Genomic DNA, 20,485 nt, shown 5'->3' on the forward strand with positions numbered 1-20,485 from the left:
GGGATTTATCCTGAGGTTCGGCCAAGCCTGAAATGCTTGCCTAGTCCTCGTTGGAGTTAGCCACACCTAGGCTTGGAGTCTATTTCAACTCCTTCCTTCATTTGCTCAGATCTGTCAGTATGATAGATAGAGCCTTCCACTATGTTGAGTTCGGTTACAACAACGCCGTGGTTGCTTACAATCTTCTTGACAGCATGCCGGCAGAGTAACAATGCGCTCAAGACTTCGCTCTAGCTCTTTGCAGTACCTCTCCACTCTCTAAAGGCTTATAACTTTGCCTTCACACAAACTAGAGAGATATACATGAGAGGGAGAGAGAGAATTAATCCAAATGATGTCTACAATTGTTGGCTACACTTATATCCTTGTTGGAGACGCCTAGGGGTCCCTTTTATGGACCCAAGGGGCCTAGGAGCCGTTAGAATTCATTTTGGAAGGCAATACTTGCTTTCTGTCGGGTGGCGCATCGGACAGTCCGGTGCACCACCGGACAGGTCCTGTAGCTTGTCCGGTGCGTGATCTCCTTCCATATTGGGCTCAGCTGATCGTTGGAGCAACAATCGTCTTGGCTCACCGGACACTGTCCGGTGCACACCGGACAGTCCAGTGCGCCAACTAACCGTTGGCTTAGGCCATGCGTCGCCCGCTGATTGCCCTACCGACCGTTGGTGCAGTCGACCGTTGGCTGACAGTCTAGTGAATTATAGCCGAACGCCGCTAGACTTTTCCCGAGAGTGGCCTGTTCACCGGATTTCAGCCTAGCGCACCGGACACTGTCCGGTGCACCACCGGACAGTCCGGTGTGCCAGACTGAGCAGAGTTTTGGCTGCGCCGAGCCAAGACATTTTGCAATTATTTTCTCGCTGTTTCTAGCACTTAGACAGAATATGTTAGTACTAAAAAATAATTCACTAAGTCTAGAAACACACCTTGTTCTTGTTTTGCACTCCTTTAGTATTTGGCATGATTGAGATTGATGTTGGACTCATAAACCATCAAGTCAACTTGACTTGATCTTGATTTGTCATTTCTGAGCTACAACATCCTGCAGAGGTCACATAGGATATCTCCAAACATAGGAACAACCCAAACTAAAGATCAAGGTGCACTTAGCTCTTTTGGGCTGCTTCCAGTTCTGGTTTTGACACAGCTTCTCCTTTCAGTGATCTTGTTCACTTCTTGAGCTTGATCTTGAGCCTTATGACTTACACCACATAATTGTAGATGTTACCTCATTGGTTGTAAGTCATATCCTTATCTAGTGTTCCTTGATGCACCATAACTCTTAACAAGATCAACCTTGACTTTGCAAGTCTTCTTCTTCACCCCTAGCTTTGGGTTCCTGGTCTCCTTGACTTTCTCCCGTGCACTCGGTACCTTGAAGCTCTACTTGCTTCCATCCTTGGCTTGATCGGTTGTCTCTGAGTTATGCACATCGAGTCTCACTTAAGCAATGTCCATTTTGCTTGTGATGTCCATTATCTATAGACAATCTAGTCTTTGGACCATCACACTTGTTTACTTGTGTTGAACCCTATTACCTTTTCATTAAACACATGTTCAACACTTAGCACACTTGTTAGTCCTTTAATTGAGTTGTCATCTAAACACCAAAACCCACAAGAGAGCTTTCACAAGTCCCCAACATTGGCGCCCACCTCCGGTGAACTCATTTGACCACCTTCGGCAAGCTGTGACCTTCGTCATGCCACCGAAGAAATCTTCAGCGCTGGGGCTGCACTGCAGCCACTGGATGTCAACCAAGAAACACTATGTGAAGCTAGAAGCCAAAAAAGGAATACTGCAAGTCCAACACCTTAGGAGGAGGAGTTGGACCAAGAAATCAGGGATCTCGATGCCATTCATCAATAGGTCTAGAGGAAGGAGAAGATGCTTCGTCTTGCTGATCTTCAGAAGAAGATTGATGAGGCCGCTGAGGAAATGCGTCATCTCACCCAAGATGACCAGGACCAAAGACCTCAACATAGAGAGCTTCATCAAGACAATTCCTATAATGATGATGAATGGTATGATGATTTCCATCATGGAAATTTTGCTTTTGATTATGCTTCTCCTCTGTCAGCAGAACTGCAGGCTACCCCATGGCCCCCATCATATAAGCCACCCCAACTCCCTATGTATGATGGGCATTTAGACCCGAAGCAGTTTCTAATGAGCTACAAAGCAACCATATCTTCATATGGGGGCAACACAACAGTCATGGCGAAATCCTTCATCATGGCAGTCAAAAATGTCGCACAAACTTGGTACTCTTCTCTCCGGCCAGGAACAATCACATCATGGTAGAAGCTAAAGGACATGCTAATCACCAGTTTCTAAGGATTTCAAATGAAGTCGGTCACTGCTCAGGCTCTGTTCCAGTGCACGCAAGACCACGAAGAATACCTCCAGGCATATGTTCGAAGGTTCTTGCGTCTGAGAGCACAAGCGCCCATAGTGCCCAATGAAACTGTCATTGGGGCCATGATCAAAGGGCTTCGGCCAGGACCTACGGCCCAATATTTTGCCAGGAAACCCCCTTAGACCCTGGAGAAGCTCCTTCAGAAGATGGATGAATACATCCGGGCTGATAATGATTTTCGCTAGAGAAGGTAAGAAGCCTACAGGTTTTCTGAAATGACTAGGGGCTTCTGTTGGAGACTTGTTCTCAAATGCTATGAGTTAAGAACAAGGCAACACAAAAGATGTTAAACGTTAGAGTCCTTCGTCCTTTGAAGCATTATTTCCCTTGGGATATAATGATTTTCGGACGAAGGTTATGAAGGACATACCTTCATTAGCATAACATACAATAATGAAGAAGACATCATATGAGATATAAAAGATAACATAAACAATAATGTATTATTATCAGCTCATTTCTATTTTATTATTATGGAAAAATAGAAATGATATCAAATTACAGATGTACCTTCGGCTTGAAAGAAGGTAAAAGTACAAGCGTGACGCAAAAGCAAATGCCAAGTCAGCGTGAACAGTACGAGAGCACTGTTCATCTATTTATAGGCACAGGACGCAGCCCATGTAAAATTACACCCATGCCCTTTACATTTGCTAATGGCTCTATAGTAACCCATCGAGGTTTGAATAACCTTTTCCTTTTTAAGTCGGTTTCCTTTTCTGCAATCATGCCGAAGCTCTCCTGCACATAGCTTCGGCTCTGCGCCAACCTTCGTATTCTTTGTGCTTCTTCATACTATGGTTCTGATCCGAGCCCGAAGGTACCTGTTCATGTATTATACTCCAGAAACATTGTTAAATCATGTTTTTGAGGACCTTCGGAAGCCGAAGGCCCCCAACAGTAGCCCCTCGCAATATTAATTTGTTAGAATAATAAATTCAGATTGTGATATGGATGAAGGCCCTAAGCTGAAGGTCCAAAAAACACCTTCGCTTTGCTAGAATAGCAACATTCAATGACAAGCGGGGCCCTCCACCCTGCAACGCACTAGGCGTATAAATAAGAGCACACCACGAGCTCATTTGGTACGCTTTTTGCCATCTGCTCTGCTTGCTCAATTTTTAGCTCTTGCCTACCAACGCTTGCTTGGATTTTTAGATTTTCTAAGCTTCGGCTTTAAGAGCACATTTTCACCATTTCCGAAGAGATGTCTCAAGATAAGAAAGCTGTTGTTGAAACGAAGCTGAGCGAGGAGGAGAAGCTTCTTAAGGAAAAAACCGCTGGATTCATCGAGTCAATTGCAAAGACCAACACAGAAAAGATTACAAAAGAAATTCTAGAAGGCTTATCTGAAGATACCGATGATAGCGATAGTTATGATGTGGAAAGTGGGGGCGAAGACTCTGAAGATCGGCCGTGGCGACCAAGTCACACAGTCTTCAGAAAATCGACTATCAGGCAAAGTCATCTTGATAACATGAGAGGAAGGTATTTTCGAGACATATCCATCGTGAGGGCTGACAACGGAGACATGACTGTTCCTGTTCCTGAAGAGAATGAAGTCGTAATCTACCGAAGCTTCTTCAAGGCTGGGCTTTGGTTCCCCTTAAGCAGTTTTGTGGTTGAAGTTTTAAATATATACCAGATTTTTCTTCACCAGATTACTCCCAAAGCCATCATAAGAATGGGAATCTTCGTATGGGCTATGAGGAGTCAAGGTTTAGAGCCAAGTGCAAAATGTTTCTGCAGCATGCATGAACTTTCATATGAGACGAAGGCCTGGGGTAAGGAACAGTATCACAACAATTTTGGTTGCTACAGCTTTGTTGCTCGTTCAGGCTCAAGCTGCCTAGTGCCAACCTTTCGGAAGAGGTAGCCTGGAGACTGGATGAAAGAATGGTTCTATGTGAAAAATGATTTAAGGGCGAGAGAAGGTATTAAAGAGATCATCATGCGCCCCATCTAGTCCCGCTTCGGCCTTCGGAAACCGAAGGTAGAGATTGATGAAGCAGCTGAAGAACGCCGAAGGGCCTTTGGCATAGTTTGTTCTTTCATCGGGACAAGGGACTTAGTCCAAGAGCATGTGGCCTACAGGATATGGCCATTGGTAGTTAACTGGGAGATGCCAAAAGAAACCATCAAGAATCCCAATGAAGGTGGGTTGGTTCGACTGAAATATACCTTCAGGTTTGGAGACCAATTTATCAAACCAGACGATGACTGGCTGACGTGCATCGAAGCTACAAGTGATGAACTGCTTGGGCCGTACTCCAAAGCGAAGGATAATGCGTTATCTGCGACCTTCGGAAGCCGGAAAAAGAAAAGGCTAAATAGAGTTTTTGATGCTATTGGGTTCATGTACCCTGACTACCGCTACCCGCCACGGGGGCAGAAGAGAAAGAGTGCAACCGGGAAAGATGCTGCTTCAGCTGCTCCGAGCGAGCCCGCGCCGAAGAGGAAAAAGGTGAAGGTTCTTACTCACCGGCCGTGATATATTGAACCGGCCGTAGTGCCCGAATTTGGCGGTGAGACCTCTTCGGCTACTGAAGCCAAAGAACCTGCGCCTACGCAGAAGATTGAAGAGCCGGTTGCAATGCCGAAGACATCCTCAGCCAAATTAGTTGAGCCGAAGGCCGATAATATAGGGGTCGAAGGAACAAAGATATCAGAAATTACAAGCCCTTCGGCAGAAGTGACAGTGCTGAAGGCACAAAAAGGTCTTACAACGACCCCTAAGAGGAAAAGAATGGTCAATGTACTAGATGCGCTAGAGACAATAAAGACAAGCTCTACTCCAAGGAAAACTACCAAAGCTCCAAAGACGCAGTCTGAGACAAGAGTAACCGAAGCCGAAGCTGCAAAGGGCCAGATCGAGACCGAAGCTGGGCCTCCAGAGCCTGCCAAGGAGAAATCCTTGGAAACCAGAGAAAAAGAAACAGAAAAAGAAGCTACAGAACAATTTTTGCCTGAAAAAACTGCCACTCCTACTCCTAAAGCATCTTCCGAAGTTCTTGATTATATTGTATGACATGCTTCGGGAAAAAGGTTATCTGAAGAAGAAAAACGAGAAGCTCAATACTATGCCCAGAAACTAAAATATTCAAAGGGGGCATTGGTATTCAATGGCAGCGGAGAAGAAGATTTCTTATATTGCCTCCCAGACAACAAGGAGATTTCTGTCTACCGGGAGATGAGCAGAAGCTTCGGATTCCCAACACTGGAAGTCGGGCTTTCGGCACTATCGAAAGATGAATTGGCGGATAGCTTAGCATATAATAGTTTAAAGGTGTGAGAATAAATTTTTTTGTACTTAAAAACGAAAATTTTTGTTTATTTGCTTATGCTTAATATCGCACTTCTTTTGCAGGGCCTGATTCTTAGCAATGCCCTCAGGGTGCAAAAAAATGCCGAAGACGAAGGATGCACTATAGCTCTGAACAACCTTCGTTCCGAAGTAATTGAACTAAGGAACGAAGGTCTTGAAAAAGATAAAATATTAAATTCATTAGTGAGCAAAATAAAAGAAGACGAAGCTACTTCCAAAACCCAAGTTGAAGCCCAGAAATGCGAAATTGAGGACCTTCAGAAACAGCTGGCTGAAGCAAAATTGAAATGCGCTGTTGCCGAAGCTGAACGAGATGCCAGTAATTACTGGAAAAATTACTGGGAAAAAACAGTTGCAGAACTTCGGGCATCAAAAGAAAAATGCTTTGAAAAATCTATAGAATGTGTAGAAAAGATAAAAACAAGCTTTGCCAATGTTGGCGCGTATTCAAGTGAAGACAATTTCGTACGGGGCGATCCCGAGGGGCCAATTGAGTGGATTAGCAGCGAGGCCGAAGCCTTTGAGGAGATTTTAAATGACCGTGGGGACGTATACGCCTTCTCAGGTGCAAGGGGAATTGCGGCTATCTTGGAGAAATCAGGTTGCGATCATGTGAAAACTCTGGCCCAAGCCGAAGATACTTTATCTATTGATGATACAAAGGACCCCTCGGCCGAAGCAAGCTTAGTTGGTGGAAAATTCTTTACTGACATATGGGAAAATGGCGGCCGAGGGATGGCTCACGAAATAATAAAGAAGAACAAAAAAGATACTCACGATGCTAGGGAAGCAACGAAGGCAGCTGAAAAAGCTGCATAACTCGAAAGACGGATATGTATTGCTTAATAGCTTTTAACTTTATTTTTTATTTTTGTGACTTCAAACTTATTTACGTTTTCTACCGCAGCCGAACTATCCCTTCCCCCAGAGCCCTCCGAGTCATTGGCCGACCCAGAAGCAAAGGCATCAGCAGAAATTGTTAGGATGGCTGAAGCTATTGTAGACGAAGCCGTTACCCAACTGCTGACCGAAACTGCAGATGAAGTTTTGAAGGAAGAATAATAGATATTGTAAAAACATTGCTAGAATATTAATGTAATATTTGCTGGACTATGCTTGTAATATTTGGTGCTCATGAGTTTTTAATGTAATATATAAATGGCTTTGTAATTCATTTCTTTGCGATGCATGAAACTTTTATTGTACATACCGTTTTTGAGCCTTCGATGAAAAAACACCTTCCCTTCTTTTCATGCTTCGTAAAGAAGAGTTTTTATGCTTCGTGAGAAATCCTTCAATCGTCGCAGAAACATTAATGCTTCGTCAGTAATAGACTTTCTTCCTTGATATCAGAGTGCTTTATAAAAATGCTCCAAGCGTCGCCATAATACTCATACTTCGTCAATAAAAGACTTTCTCCTCCACTTCAGAGCTGATAAAACCGTATCTCTTCAAAACTTATTTTGTGCCTTAGCACAATTTCACTTTTTCGAAGCATTCTTCGAAGGTCAACATTATGTCCCCTTCTTGTGCCATTGATGCAATATGATGTATGATGTTATGTTATGCAAAATGATGTGATGATGTTATGCTATGCGAAAATGATACTTTGTGCCGAAGACACACACTCACATCCCCATATTGGAATACACAATCTCTTTGCCATTTATTTTTCGGCTTCACCGCTTATTTTTCGGTGTATCAGCGCTGACTTTTCGCTGTAAGTTCTGCATTCCCTTAGTAACGTCTTTTGAACTTCTTCGCCTTCTATTTCGGCGGTATTCGCGTTGACTTTTCGCGCTTCGCCTTATATTTCGGCGGTATTTGGCTCTGCATTCCCTTTGGAACGACTTTTGAGTAGAAAACTTACACTGCGCTCCCTTAGGAACGACTTTTTGTAGCTTCGGCAAACTTACGCTGCGTTCAGTAGAACGACTTTTTGTAGCTTCGAAGATACTTGTGACTTAGGAACGACTTTTTATGCCTCGGTGACTTTTTGGACTCCGTAAGTCTCTGGAGAAGATATATTTTCACTATGGCAAAAACAAAGTTATTACAAGGAATTGAAAACGACAAGAAAACTAAGTTTTCAACAACTGTTCCTTAGTAAGAAAGAGAATGACAATGAATGTAAAAACTGATTCAGGGGTAGGATATCTCTTAGTAGATATGCTTCGACTCTGGCACAGTACTGTTGACTGTGCGAGCTTCGGACTCCTCCCTGAAGTCTCTCTGTTGATGGGTCTGCTGACTCCCTTCTGGCTGTTGGCCGCGTGAATATGCAGGTTGTAGTGGTGGCGGAGGTGGAGACTGTGGCCAGGATGCCTGTGGCTGATTAGCCGAAGCAACAGACGCTGCAGGATGGTTGCCCACATACTCTGGTATGTAGGGTGAGTGATATGAAGCAGTATGCATGACCTGCTTCGGCTGATTCTGCTGAGCTGCAGCTTCTGCTATTTCCTTCTGTTTCTGAATGGTGACATGGCACATCCTTGTAGTATGGCCCTTGTCCTCACCACAGAATAAGCAATAAATTTTTCTGGGCTGATCCCCAAATCTTCCTCCGAAGCCCCTGGCGCCTCTGCCCCTTGGAGCTGGCGGCCGAAGATGGCTTTGTTGGTGCCCCGAAGCTTGCGAGGAATATTGTGGCCTCTATTGCTGACTTCCTCTGTCATCATTCTGGGTAGAGTGGATTGATCTGACATGCCTTGGGTGGATTCTCCCTCCGAAGCCCCTAGTCATCTCAGAGAACCTGTAGGCCTCCTCCCTTCTTTGGCGAAAGTCATTATCAGCACGGATGTATTCATCCATCTTTTGAAGCATCTTCTCCAAAGTCTGTGGAGGCTTTCTAGCAAAATACTGGGCAGTAAGTCCTAGGCGAAGCCCCTTGATCATGGCCTCAATGACAATTTCACTAGGCACTGTAGGCGCTTGTGCTCTCGGACGCAAGAACCTTCGGACGTATGCCTGGAGATACTCCTCGTGATCTTGTGTGCATTGAAACAGAGCCTGAGCTGTGACTGGCTTCGTCTGAAACCCTTGGAAACTGGTGACCAACATGTCCTTTAGCTTCTGCCATAATGTGATTGTTCCTGGCCGAAGAGAGGAGTACCAGGTTTGCACAACATTCTTGACTGCCATGATGAAAGATTTTGCCATGACTGCGGTATTGCCTCCATATGAAGATATGGTTGCTTTGTAGCTCATCAGAAACTGCTTCGGATCTGAGTGCCCGTCGTACATGGGGAGCTGGGGTGGCTTGTAAGATGGGGGCCAAGGTGTAGCCTGCAGTTCTACTGACAGAGGAGAAGCATCATCAAAAGCAAAATTTCCATGATGGAAATCCTCGTACCATTCATTCTCGTTGAAGAAGCCTTCTTGATGAAGCTCCCTATGTTGAGGCCTTTGCTCTTGCTCATCTTGAGCAAGATGGCGTACTTCTTCAGTAGCTTCGTCAATCTGCCTCTGAAGGTCGGCTAGTCGAGCCATCTTCTCCTTCTTCCTTTGTACTTGTTGATGAAGCATCTCCATATTCCTGATTTCTTGGTCCAACTCGTCCTCCTGGGGTGTTGGACTAGTGGCCTTCCTCTTCTGGCTTTGGGCCTCTAGAAGAGAAAAGGTCTCCTGGTTCGGGTCCAGCGGCTGCAGAGCAGCAGCCCTGTCGCTGAAGCTTTCTTCGGTGGCATGACGAAGGTCAATGCTTGCCGAAGGTGGTCGAAAAGGATTCACCGGAGGTGGGCGCCAATGTTGGAGACTTGTTCTCAAATGCTATGAGTTAAGAACAAGGCAACACAAAAGATGTTAAATGTTAGAGTCCTTCGTCCTTCGAAGCATTATTTCCCTTGGGATACAATGATTTTCGGACGAAGGTTATGAAGGACATACCTTCATCAGCATAACATACAATAACGAAGAAGACATCATATGAGATATAAAAGATAACATAAACATTAATGTATTATTATCAGCTCATTTCTATTTTATTATTATGGAAAAATAGAAATGATATCAACTTACAGATGTACCTTCGGCTTGAAAGAAGGTAAAAGTACAAGTGTGACGCAAAAGCAAATGCCAAGTCAGCGTGAACAGTACGGGAGCACTGTTCATCTATTTATAGGCACGGGACGCAGCCCATGTAAAATTACACCCATGCCCTTTACATTTGCTAATGGCTCTATAGTAACCCATCAAGGTCTGAATAGCCTTTTCCTTTTTAAGTCGGTTTCCTTTTCTGCAATCATGCCGAAGCTCTCCTGCACATAGCTTCGGCTCTGCGCCAACCTTCGTATTCTTTGTGCTTCTTCATATTGTGGTTCTGATCCAAGCCCGAAGGTACCTGTTCATGTATTATACTCCAGAAACATTGTTAAATCATGTTTTTGAGGACCTTCGGAAGCCGAAGGCCCCCAACAGCTTCGAAGGAAGAATCCACCCTAGGCATGTCAGATCAATCCATAACTCCAACCAAAGTGATGACAGAGGAAGCCAACTTCAAAGGGCACAACATAGCTCTTAATCCTCAGGGCAACAACAAAGTTCTTTCAGGCCACCAACCCCAAGGGGCAGAGGCGGCAGGGGCTTCGGAGGAAGGTACGGGGATCAGCCCAGAAAACTTTATTGCTTATTCTGTGGTGAAGACAAGGGCCACACTACAAGAACATGCCAGGTCACCATTCAGAAGCAAAAGGAGATTGCCGAAGTTGAGGCACGGCAGAATCAGCCGAAGCAGGTTCTACATACTGCTTCATGCTACTCTCCCTACGTACCAGAATACGTAGGTAATCAACAACCTGCGATTTCTGCTGCTTCGGCAAGCCATTCTCAAGCTTTATGGGCTCAGCTCCCGTTACCACCACCATTACCACCCACTCACACCTGAAGCCAACAGCTAGAAGGGCACTCACGCGCACAGCAGCAGCGTGATTATCGGGAGGAATCCGAAGCTCGTACAGTCAACAGCACTGTACCAGAATCGAAGCATATCTACTGAAGAATATCCTACTCCTAATGTACCTTTTATCTTTTGTCATTTTATTTCATGTATGAGAAACAAATAACGAAGGATTAAATTTTGATTTCTTGTAATAATGGTCTACATCAATGAGTAAAATCTGCCTTCCTCACAGACTTCCGAAGCTCAAATGTCATTCCAAAGGGAATGCAGAGCCAAAAATTAGGTTCCAAAGTTGCAAAAAGTCGTTCCTAAGGGAGCACAGCGTAAGTTTTCTGCTCAAAAGTCGTTCCAAAGGGAATGCAGAGCCAAAAATTAGGTTCTGAAGCTGCAAAAAGTCATTCCTAAGGGAGCGAAGCGTAAGTTTTCTGCTCAAAATTCGTTTCAAAGGGAATGCAGAGCCAAATACCACTGAAATAGAAGGTGAAGAAGCTCAAAAGTCGTTCCTAAGGGGATGCAGAGCTTAATGCCACCGAAATAGAAGGTGAAGAAGCTCAAAAGTCATTCCTAAGGGGATCTAGAGCTTAAAGACTCAAAAGTCATTCCTAAGGGGATGCAGAGTCTTGTGTGTTCCAGTGTGGGTGCGTGCGTGTGTATGATCGGCATCACTATCATTTTGCATCATATCATCATATCATTCCGCTTAACATTACATCATACATCATATCGCATCAACAGCAAAAATATTGGATACGAAGCAAATCTTTGGCAATACTTTGTTAAAAGAAAATGTGCTGAGGCATGAAGCAAACTTCGGAAAGAACGATTTTTCAAACTTCCCACAGAGGGGGTTTCTTCCTTTATGAAGCATGAAAAGAAGGGAAGGTGTTTTTTCGCCGAAGGCTCAAAAATGGTATGTGTGTAAATTTCATGTATAGTAAAGAAATATATTACAATAATTTACATGTCTGATTAATTGTTCCATACATCAAATGTTACATAGAATCATTACAATAAATTCTAATTTTCCCTAAGAATTTTTTCTGCGGCTTCGTTCAACAGCTTGTCGATGACTTTGTCGATAATGGAGTTAGCAACGCTCATTACATCCATTGCTTCCTTCATGACCGGATCAGCTAGGGGGTTATATGGCTCCGGCAGCGGTGACAGTTCAGCTGTAGTAGGCAAACTATTAGTTTGAAGCCACAAATTAAGTGTCGAAGCTAAAAATTCAAAAACAATACCTATGCGTCTTTCGCGTTCAGCAGCTTCTTTAGCTCACCTAGCTTCTTCTCGGGCTTCATGGGTTTTTTTCATTCTTCTTTATAATTTCATTGGCCAATTCTCAGCCACCATTCATCCAGATATCAGAATAAAATTTTCTGCCCACCAAAGTAGCTTCGGCCGAGGGGTCATTTATGTCGTCTATGTAGAAGGCGACTTCAGCTTCAGCCGCAGCTTTAACATGATTGCAACCAGCCTTCCCCAGGATAGCCGCAATCCCTCGAGCACCGAGAAAGAACAGATATCCCCGCGATCGCCTAGAATCTCTTCAAAAGCTTCAGCTTCCTCGCTTATCCAATCAATAACGCCTCCTGGGTCGCCTCGAATGAAGTTCTCTTCCGAAGAATAAGCACCCACTTTAGAAAAGCTAGTTTTCAATTTTTTCACGCAATCTAAGGATTTTTTTAAAGCATCTTTCCTTGGATTCACGAAGCTCCTCAACATTTTTCTCTAGCTTGGTCTTCCACCATTCACTTATTTCTTGTCCAGCCTTTGCAAGTGCACAATTTTCATTAGCTTCGGCAAGCTTTTTTCGAAGGTCTTCAATTTCAGCTTTATAAGCTTCGAATTGAGCGTTAAATTTCGCCTCATTTCTTTCAATATATTCGCTAATGAAAATAGAATTTTGTCCTTCTCCAAGGCTTCGTTTCTTAGCTTAATGATCTCTGTCCGAAGGTTGCCGAGAGCCATAGTGCAGCTTTCGTCTTTGGCATTCTTTTGTGCCCTCAGCGCGTTGCTAAGAATTAAGTCCTGCAAGAAAGAAGGATTAGCCTGAGAATAAAAGACTTCATCTTCAAATTCATAAACTTTGAAGTTCACAACTTATGCACCTTCAAGCTATTGTATGCAAGGCTATCTACATGGTCATCCTTCGACATGGCGGAGAGGCCTGCTTCGAGCTTCGGAAATCCCAGACTTTTGGCCATCTCCCGGCAGACGGATATCTCTTTGTTGTTCGGGAGTCAGTACAGAAAATCATCTTCGTCCGTGCCATTGAACACTAAGGCCCCCTTCGGGTATTTCAGTTCCCGGGCATAGTGTTTGGCTTCAAAAATTTCTTCTTCGAATAATTTTTTCCCGAAGCATGTTGAATAATATAATCAAGATCTTCGGACGGTGCTTCGGTAGAGGGGGATTTGGCTTCTTCGACCACATTCTTCTCCAAAGCTATGCTAGTATCTAGAGATTCTTGCCCAGCCCTTTCTTCAATTATGGCAGGCTTTGTCTCAGTAGGCACTGAAGGCCCGGCTTCGGTTTCAGCTCGAGTTGTAGCAGCTTCGGCAACCTTCTTTGCAGGAGTCAATGCTCTCGTTGTTGTCTCCACGATGGCGTCCAGCACGCTGGCCATTCTTCTCCTCTTGGGAGTGGTGGCAGGAGCCTTTGTAACCTTCGGCAGTTCCGCTCCTGCTGGCGGACTTAGAATTTCTAGCAACTTTGTTGCCTTTTCCAATTCTGGCTTTTTGGTTGCCTCATCTTCGGCTTCAACTGTCTCAACTATAGGCAACTTTGGTGCTATAGTTGATTCCTTAGCACTCTGAGTGGTGGGAGCAGCTTGTTCTGCTTCGGCAGCGGAAGATGTTTCTTCACCAAATTTTGGCACTGTGGTTGTTTCAATATATCTTGGCCGGTGGGTCAAGACCTTGATTTTCTTGCCCTTCGGCACAGCAGAAATGACCGAAGTGGCACCTTTCCTCTTTTTTCCTTGCCTCCACGAGGGATAGCAATAATCAGGATATATAAAACCAATCGCATCAAAAACTCTATTCAATCTTTTCTTGCTCCGACCCCCGAAGGCCGAGGACAAAGCATCATCTTCGGCTTTGGTATATGCCCCAAGCAACTCATTGCTAGTAGCCTCAATACTCTTCAGCCAATCGTCGTTTGGTTCGTCAAACCGGTCTCTGAATCTGAAGGTATATTTCAAACGAACTAATCCACCTTCAGTGGACCCGATAACAGTCTCCTTCAGCATTTCCCAGCTATCCACAAGTGGCCATACCCTGTAGGCTATGTGCTCTTGGATCAGGTCCCGCGTACCTATGAAAGCACAGATATTGCTGAAGGCCTTGACATGCTTCGTCATTATTTTCAATCGCCACCCTTGGCCTTCGAAGGCCGAAGCGAGACCAGATCGGGCGCTGGATAATTTCCTTAATGTCCTCCCTCTCAATTAGATTATTCTTGACATAAAACCATTCCTCCATCCAAGCCCCGGGCCACCTTTTCTGAAATGTTGGAACCGAGTAGCTTGCATTGGGACAAGCAATGAATCCATAACAACTGAAGTTGTTGTGATACTGTTCTTTGCCAGTGGCCTTCGTTTCGTACAATAGTTCATGCATATTGCAAAAACACTTTGCGCTCAGTTCCAGCCCTTGGCTTCTCACAACCCAAACAAACATCCCCATTCTGATTATAGCTTCGAGGGTAATTTTATGTAGAAAGATCTAAAATATCTTCAGCACTTCAACCACAAATTTGCTCAACGGAAACTGAAGGCCTGCCTTCATAAAGCTCTGGTAAACAATAACTTAATTTTCTTCAGGTGCAGGGGCGGTGTTGTCTCCTCCAACCCTTACAATAGACATGTCACGAAAGTATCTTCCCTTCATGGCGTCAATCTGACTTTGTTTAATGGTTGACTTTCCGAAGATGGTATGGCTTGGCCGCCACGGCCGATCTTCAGAATCTTCATCTCCACTTTTCACATCAAAATCATCACTATCATCAGAATCTTCAGATAAATCTGCCATTATCTCCTTTGTGATCTTCTCTGTATTTGTTTTTGCCATAGATTCGTAAAACCCAGCAATAAAAGGGTCCACAACCTTCTTCTCCTCAGCCACCTTTGTCACCTCAGACACCTTCTTCTCCTCAAACATTTCTTCAAAACTTCAGTATTTCACGAAGCTCAAAAATCAAGCAAGAGTTGACAGCAAGAGAATTAAAATTTGAGAAAACAGCAGCAAGCAACAGAAATGGCGGTAGCAAATGCCGCTGCTGTGGGTTTCTATTTATACGCCTAGTGCATTGCAACTTGGCGGGCCCCATTTGTCATTGACTTTCGCTATTCTAGCGAAGGGAAGGTGGTTTTTGGACCTTCGGCTTAAGGACTTCGTTCACGTCGCAGTCTGAATTCGTTATTACAAGAACAAATTAATACTGCGAGGGGCTACTGTTGGGGTCCTTCGTCTTCCGAAGGTCCTCAAAAACACGACTAACATGCTTTCCAAGTATAATATACTGTCACAGAAACCTTCGGCCTTGAGATGAAGGTGTGCACGGTATGAAAGGCGCGGTCTGGGAGAAGGATGAGCTAGATCCAAAGCTACGAATGAAGAAGCTTTGGCTTAGCGTAAGGGCAGCGATGGAGAATGGAACCGACCTAAAGGGGAATATACTGCCCAGTCCTCGACAGATTACTCCTTAGTCAGTAGAAAGTGTCAAGGACATGGATGTAATTTTACCCAGGCTGCATCCTGTGCCTATAAATAGATGAACAGTAACACCGTACTGTTCACGCTGACTTGTAATCACTCGCACGTCACCCTTGGATTCCTACCTTCTGTCAAGCCGAAGGTACAAATGTAATTTAATATCATTAATGTTTGTTCATGATCATATAATGAAAATGTTGATAATCTAATGATTTAATATAATTATTCATGTTCTTTTTATGTCTCATATGTTCCTGCTTTTATTCTTACATATTGATATGATGAAGGTATGTCCTTCATAACCTTCGTTTGAAGATCATTATATCCCAAGGGATACAATGCTTCGAAGGACGAAGGTCTTTAACCATTAACATTTGTGTTGCCTTGTTCTTGATTCATAGCATTTGAGAACAAGTCCCCAACAATAGCACACTCAAGTTTTTGCTCCTTTTGATTTTAGTCCCTAACTTGAATCTTTTATTGGTTTGTGTTTAACCTTATGCACTTGTAATACATGAGATCTAGAGCAAACTAGTTAGTCCATATATTTGTATTGAACATTCAACCACCAAAATTAATTGTAGGAAAAGGTTAACCCTATTTCCCTTTCACTTTCTAACATTTATAAACCAAGTTTGTGCTATTTAGTATTTGATTTTACAGGATCACCTATTCACCCCCCCTCTATGTGCTCTCAATTGGTATCAGAGTTGTTCTCTTCATTCAAAGGGACTAATCGCCCGAAGAGATAGATCCTAAGGGCAAGGGAATGGTGATCAACGACAAGGAGAAGGAGTCCCTCTTCAATGAGCCAAGAGACAACAAGCCTACTGACTCAGGCTTGAGTCACAAGAAGAGGTATGGGAAGAAGAAAAGGCGTATTAAGAAGATCATCTACTACGATAGTGACGCCTCCTCTTCTTCACCAAGGGATGACGACGACGGTGACTCCTCGTCCAAAAAGGAAACGGTTAATCAAAAATACTCCTTTGATTATTCTCGCATCCCTTACAATTCAAATGCTCATCTACTCTCTATTCCACTTGGAAAACCCCCACACTTCGATGGAGAGGATTACTCATTTTGGAGTCATAAAATGCGTAGTCACCTATTTTCCCTCCATCCTAGCATTTGGGAAATTGTAGAAAATGGAATGCATTTTGATAGCACTGATAATCCCGTATTTATTAACGAACAAATATATAAAAATGCCCAAGCTACTACTGTTTTGCTAGCATCTCTTTGCAGGGATGAATATAACAAAGTAAGTGGCTTGGACAATGCCAAGCAAATCTGGGATACCCTCAAGATCTCTCACGAGGGGAATGACGCCACCATGATCGCCAAAATGAAACTGATGGAAGGCGAGCTGGGGAGATTCGCGATGATAAGGGGAAAAGAGCCAACACAGACCTATAACAGGCTCAAGACCCTTGTCAACAAAATCCGAAGCTATGCGAGTATAAGATGGACGGATCATGACGTCGTCCGACTCATGCTTAGGTCATTTACTGTTATTGACCCCCATCTTGTAAATCTTATTCATGAAAACCCCAGGTATACCAAGATGACGCTCGAGGAAATCCTTGGAAAATTCGTAAGCGGGTGCATGATGGTGAAGGAGGCAAGATATGTGGACGATGCTCTAAACGGACCGCTTCCTCTTCATGAGTCGTAGCCCGTTACTCTCAAAGCAACAAGCAACAAGGATGTGCTACCTAGCAAGGTAGCACAAGTGGAGGCTGCCAGGCTCAATGAGGATGAGATGGCGCTCATCATCAAGCGATTCAAGACCATCTTGAAGGGACGCAAGGAGTACCCCAACAAGAACAAATCAAGGGGAAAGCGCTCCTTCTTCAAGTGCGGTAAGTCTAGTCATTTTATTGCACAATTTCCTGATAATGATGATGACCAGGCACAAGGGAAGAAAGGGAAGAAGGAGAAAAAGAAGAACTATAGGAAAGCGAAGGACGAGGCGCACATTGGAAAGGAATGGGACTCCGACTGTCCTTCATCTGACTCCGATGATGAAGGACTAGCTGCCTCGACCTTCGACAAATCTTCTCTCTTCCCCAACGAACAATATACATGCCTTATGGCTAAGGAGAAGAAGGTACGTATTCGAGATACTCCTAAATATTCTCCTTCTAGCAATGAGGAATCTTCTGATGATGAGATAGATTATACTGATTTGTTTAGAGGATTAGATAGATCTAAGGTAGACAAAATAAATGATTTAATTGATGCTCTTAATGAAAAGGATAGATTGCTAGAAAAGCAAGAAGATATTTTGTATGAGGAACATGATAAGTTCATTAGTGTTCAAAAATCTCTTGCTCTAGAAGTTAAGAAAAATGAAATATTATCCTCTGAATTGTCTACCTTTCATGAATCTATTTCTAGCCTAAAAACCTTGAATGATGATTGGAATGCTAGAATAGAAGAATTTAATGTGGTTAGTTCATGTGTAGAGCATGTTGTAATCTGCAATAGATGTAAAAACATTGATATTGATGCTTGTCAAGAACATGCCTCTACCATTCATAAATTAAACCATGATGTTGCGAGTCTTAATGCTCAACTTAAGACTTGCAAGGATAATTATGAGAAACTCAAATTTGCTAGGGATGCCTACACCACCGGTAGACACGCCTCAATTAAGGATGGACTTGGTTTCCAAAAGGAGAACAAGAACTTGACAAGCCATAGAACTTCCAATCTCAACAAGGAGAAAGGGAAGGCTCCTATGGCTAGTAGTTCTCAAAAGAACCATGCCTATCTGTATGATAAGAAATTTACTAGTCATAATGATATGTGTTGTAATAAGATTGTTTCTCACGCATATCATGATGCTACATTTGACTCTCATGCTATGTTCGCATCTAGTTCCTCTTTTACTCATGGTAGAAATAGGCCTAGGCATAATCATGTTGTTCCTTATGTGCCTAGGAAAGTATGTATTGGCCCAACTACTATTTATCAGACATGTGATGCTTCATTTGTTCTGTCGTGCAAAAATGCCAAAGTAGTTGCTAGAAAGTTGGGATCTAAATGCAAGAGAGACAAAACTTGCATTTGGGTTCCAAAATCTGTTGTAACTAACCTTGTAGGACCCAACAAGAGTTGGGTACCTAAAGCCCAAGCTTAATTTCCTTGCAGGTTTATGCATCCGGGGGCTCAAGCTGAATTATTGATAGCGGATGCACAAACCACATGACGGGGGAGAAGAAAATGTTCACCTCCTACGTCAAAAACAGGGATTCCCAAGACACCATCATCTTTGGAGATGGGAATCAAGGCAAGGTTAAAGGCTTAGGCAAGATAGCCATCATATCCGAGCATTCAATCTCTAATGTGTTTTTAGTAGAATCGCTCGGGTATAATTTATTGTCTGTAAGTCAATTGTATAATATGGGCTATAATTGTTTATTTATGAATATTGATGTATCTTTCTTTAGAAGGAGTGATGGTTCATTAGCCTTTAAGGGTGTATTAGATGGCAAGCTCTATTTAGTTGATTTTTCAAAGGAGAACACCGATCTAGATTCATGCTTAATCGCTAAGATTAATATGGGTTGGCTTTGGCACCGCCGTCTGGCACATGTTTGGATGAAGAACCTTCATAAACTTCTAAAGGGAGATCATGTGTTAAGACTAACCGATGTCTATTTTGAGAAAGATAGACCATGCGCAGCGTGTCAAGTAGGGAAACAGCTATGAAGCACTTATCAAAGCAAGAACGTGATGACAACATCAAGACCACTGGAACTCTCCACATGGATCTCTTCGACCCCATTGCCTATCTCAGCATCAAGGGAAGTAAGTATGGTCTTGTTATAGTTGATGATTTTTCTCGCTTCACTTGGGTATTCTTTTTGCAGGACAAATCCGAAACCCAAAGAACCCTAAAGCGCTTCTTAAGGAGAGCTCAAAATGAATTTGAGCTAAAGGTGAAGAAGATAAGAAGCGATAATGGGTCAGAGTTCAAGAATCTACAAGTTGAAGAATATCTTAAGGAGGAAGGCATCAAGCATGAGTTCTCTGCTCCCTACACACCACAACAAAATGGCATGGTAGAGAGGAAAAACATGACGCTAATCGACATGGCGAGAACGATGCCTGGAGAGTACAAGACGCTTGAGCGGTTTTGGACGGAAGCTGTGAATACAGCCTGCCATGCCATAAACCGGCTCTATCTGCATCGCCTCCTCAAGAAGACATCATATGAACTCTTAACTGGTAACAAACCTAATGTTTCCTACTTTCGTGTATTTGGGAGCAAATGCTACATTTTGGTAAAGAAAGGTAGGAATTCAAAGTTTGCTCCCAAAGCGGTAGAAGGTTTTTTACTAGGATATGACTCAAATACAAAGGCGTATAGTGTCTTCAACAAATCATCAGGATTGGTTGAAGTCTCAAGCGATGTTGTATTTGATGAGACTAATGGCTCTCGATGAGAGCAAGTTGATCTTGGTGATGTAGATGAAGTTCCGACGGTCGTAATGTGAACAATGGCGCTAGGTGATGTGCGACCATAGGAACTGCAAGAACAAGATCAACCTTCTACCTCTACGGTGGTGCATCACCCAACTCAAGACGATGAACAGGTACCTCAAGAAGAAGGGCAGGATCAAGGGGGAGCACATGAAGAACAAGATAAGGAGGAAGATGCATCATGGGCCCCTCCAACTCAAGTCTGAACGACGATCCAAAGAAATCATCTAGTGGATCAAATTCTGGGTGACATCAGCAAGGGAGTAACAACTCGCTCAAGATTAGCTAATTTTTGTGAGCATTACTTGTTTGTTTCTTCTATTGAGCCTTTCAGGGTAGAAGAAGCCTTGCAGGATCCGGACTGGGTGTTGGCCATGCAGGAAGAGCTCAACAACTTCAAAAGAAATGAAGTCTGGAGCCTGGTGCCACATCTAAAGCAAAACGTTGTGGGAACCAAATGGGTGTTCCGCAATAAGCAAGACGAACACGGAGTGGTGGCAAGAAACAAGGCTCGACTTGTTGCAAAAGGTTATGCCCAAGTCGCAGGTTTGGATTTTGAGGAGACTTTTGCTCCTGTAGCTAGGCTAGAATCAATTCGGATTTTATTGGCCTATGCCGCTCACCATTCT

This window comes from Zea mays, chromosome 1 (genome assembly GCF_902167145.1).
Source record: "Zea mays cultivar B73 chromosome 1, Zm-B73-REFERENCE-NAM-5.0, whole genome shotgun sequence".
In the NCBI taxonomy this organism is placed as follows: domain Eukaryota; kingdom Viridiplantae; phylum Streptophyta; class Magnoliopsida; order Poales; family Poaceae; genus Zea; species Zea mays.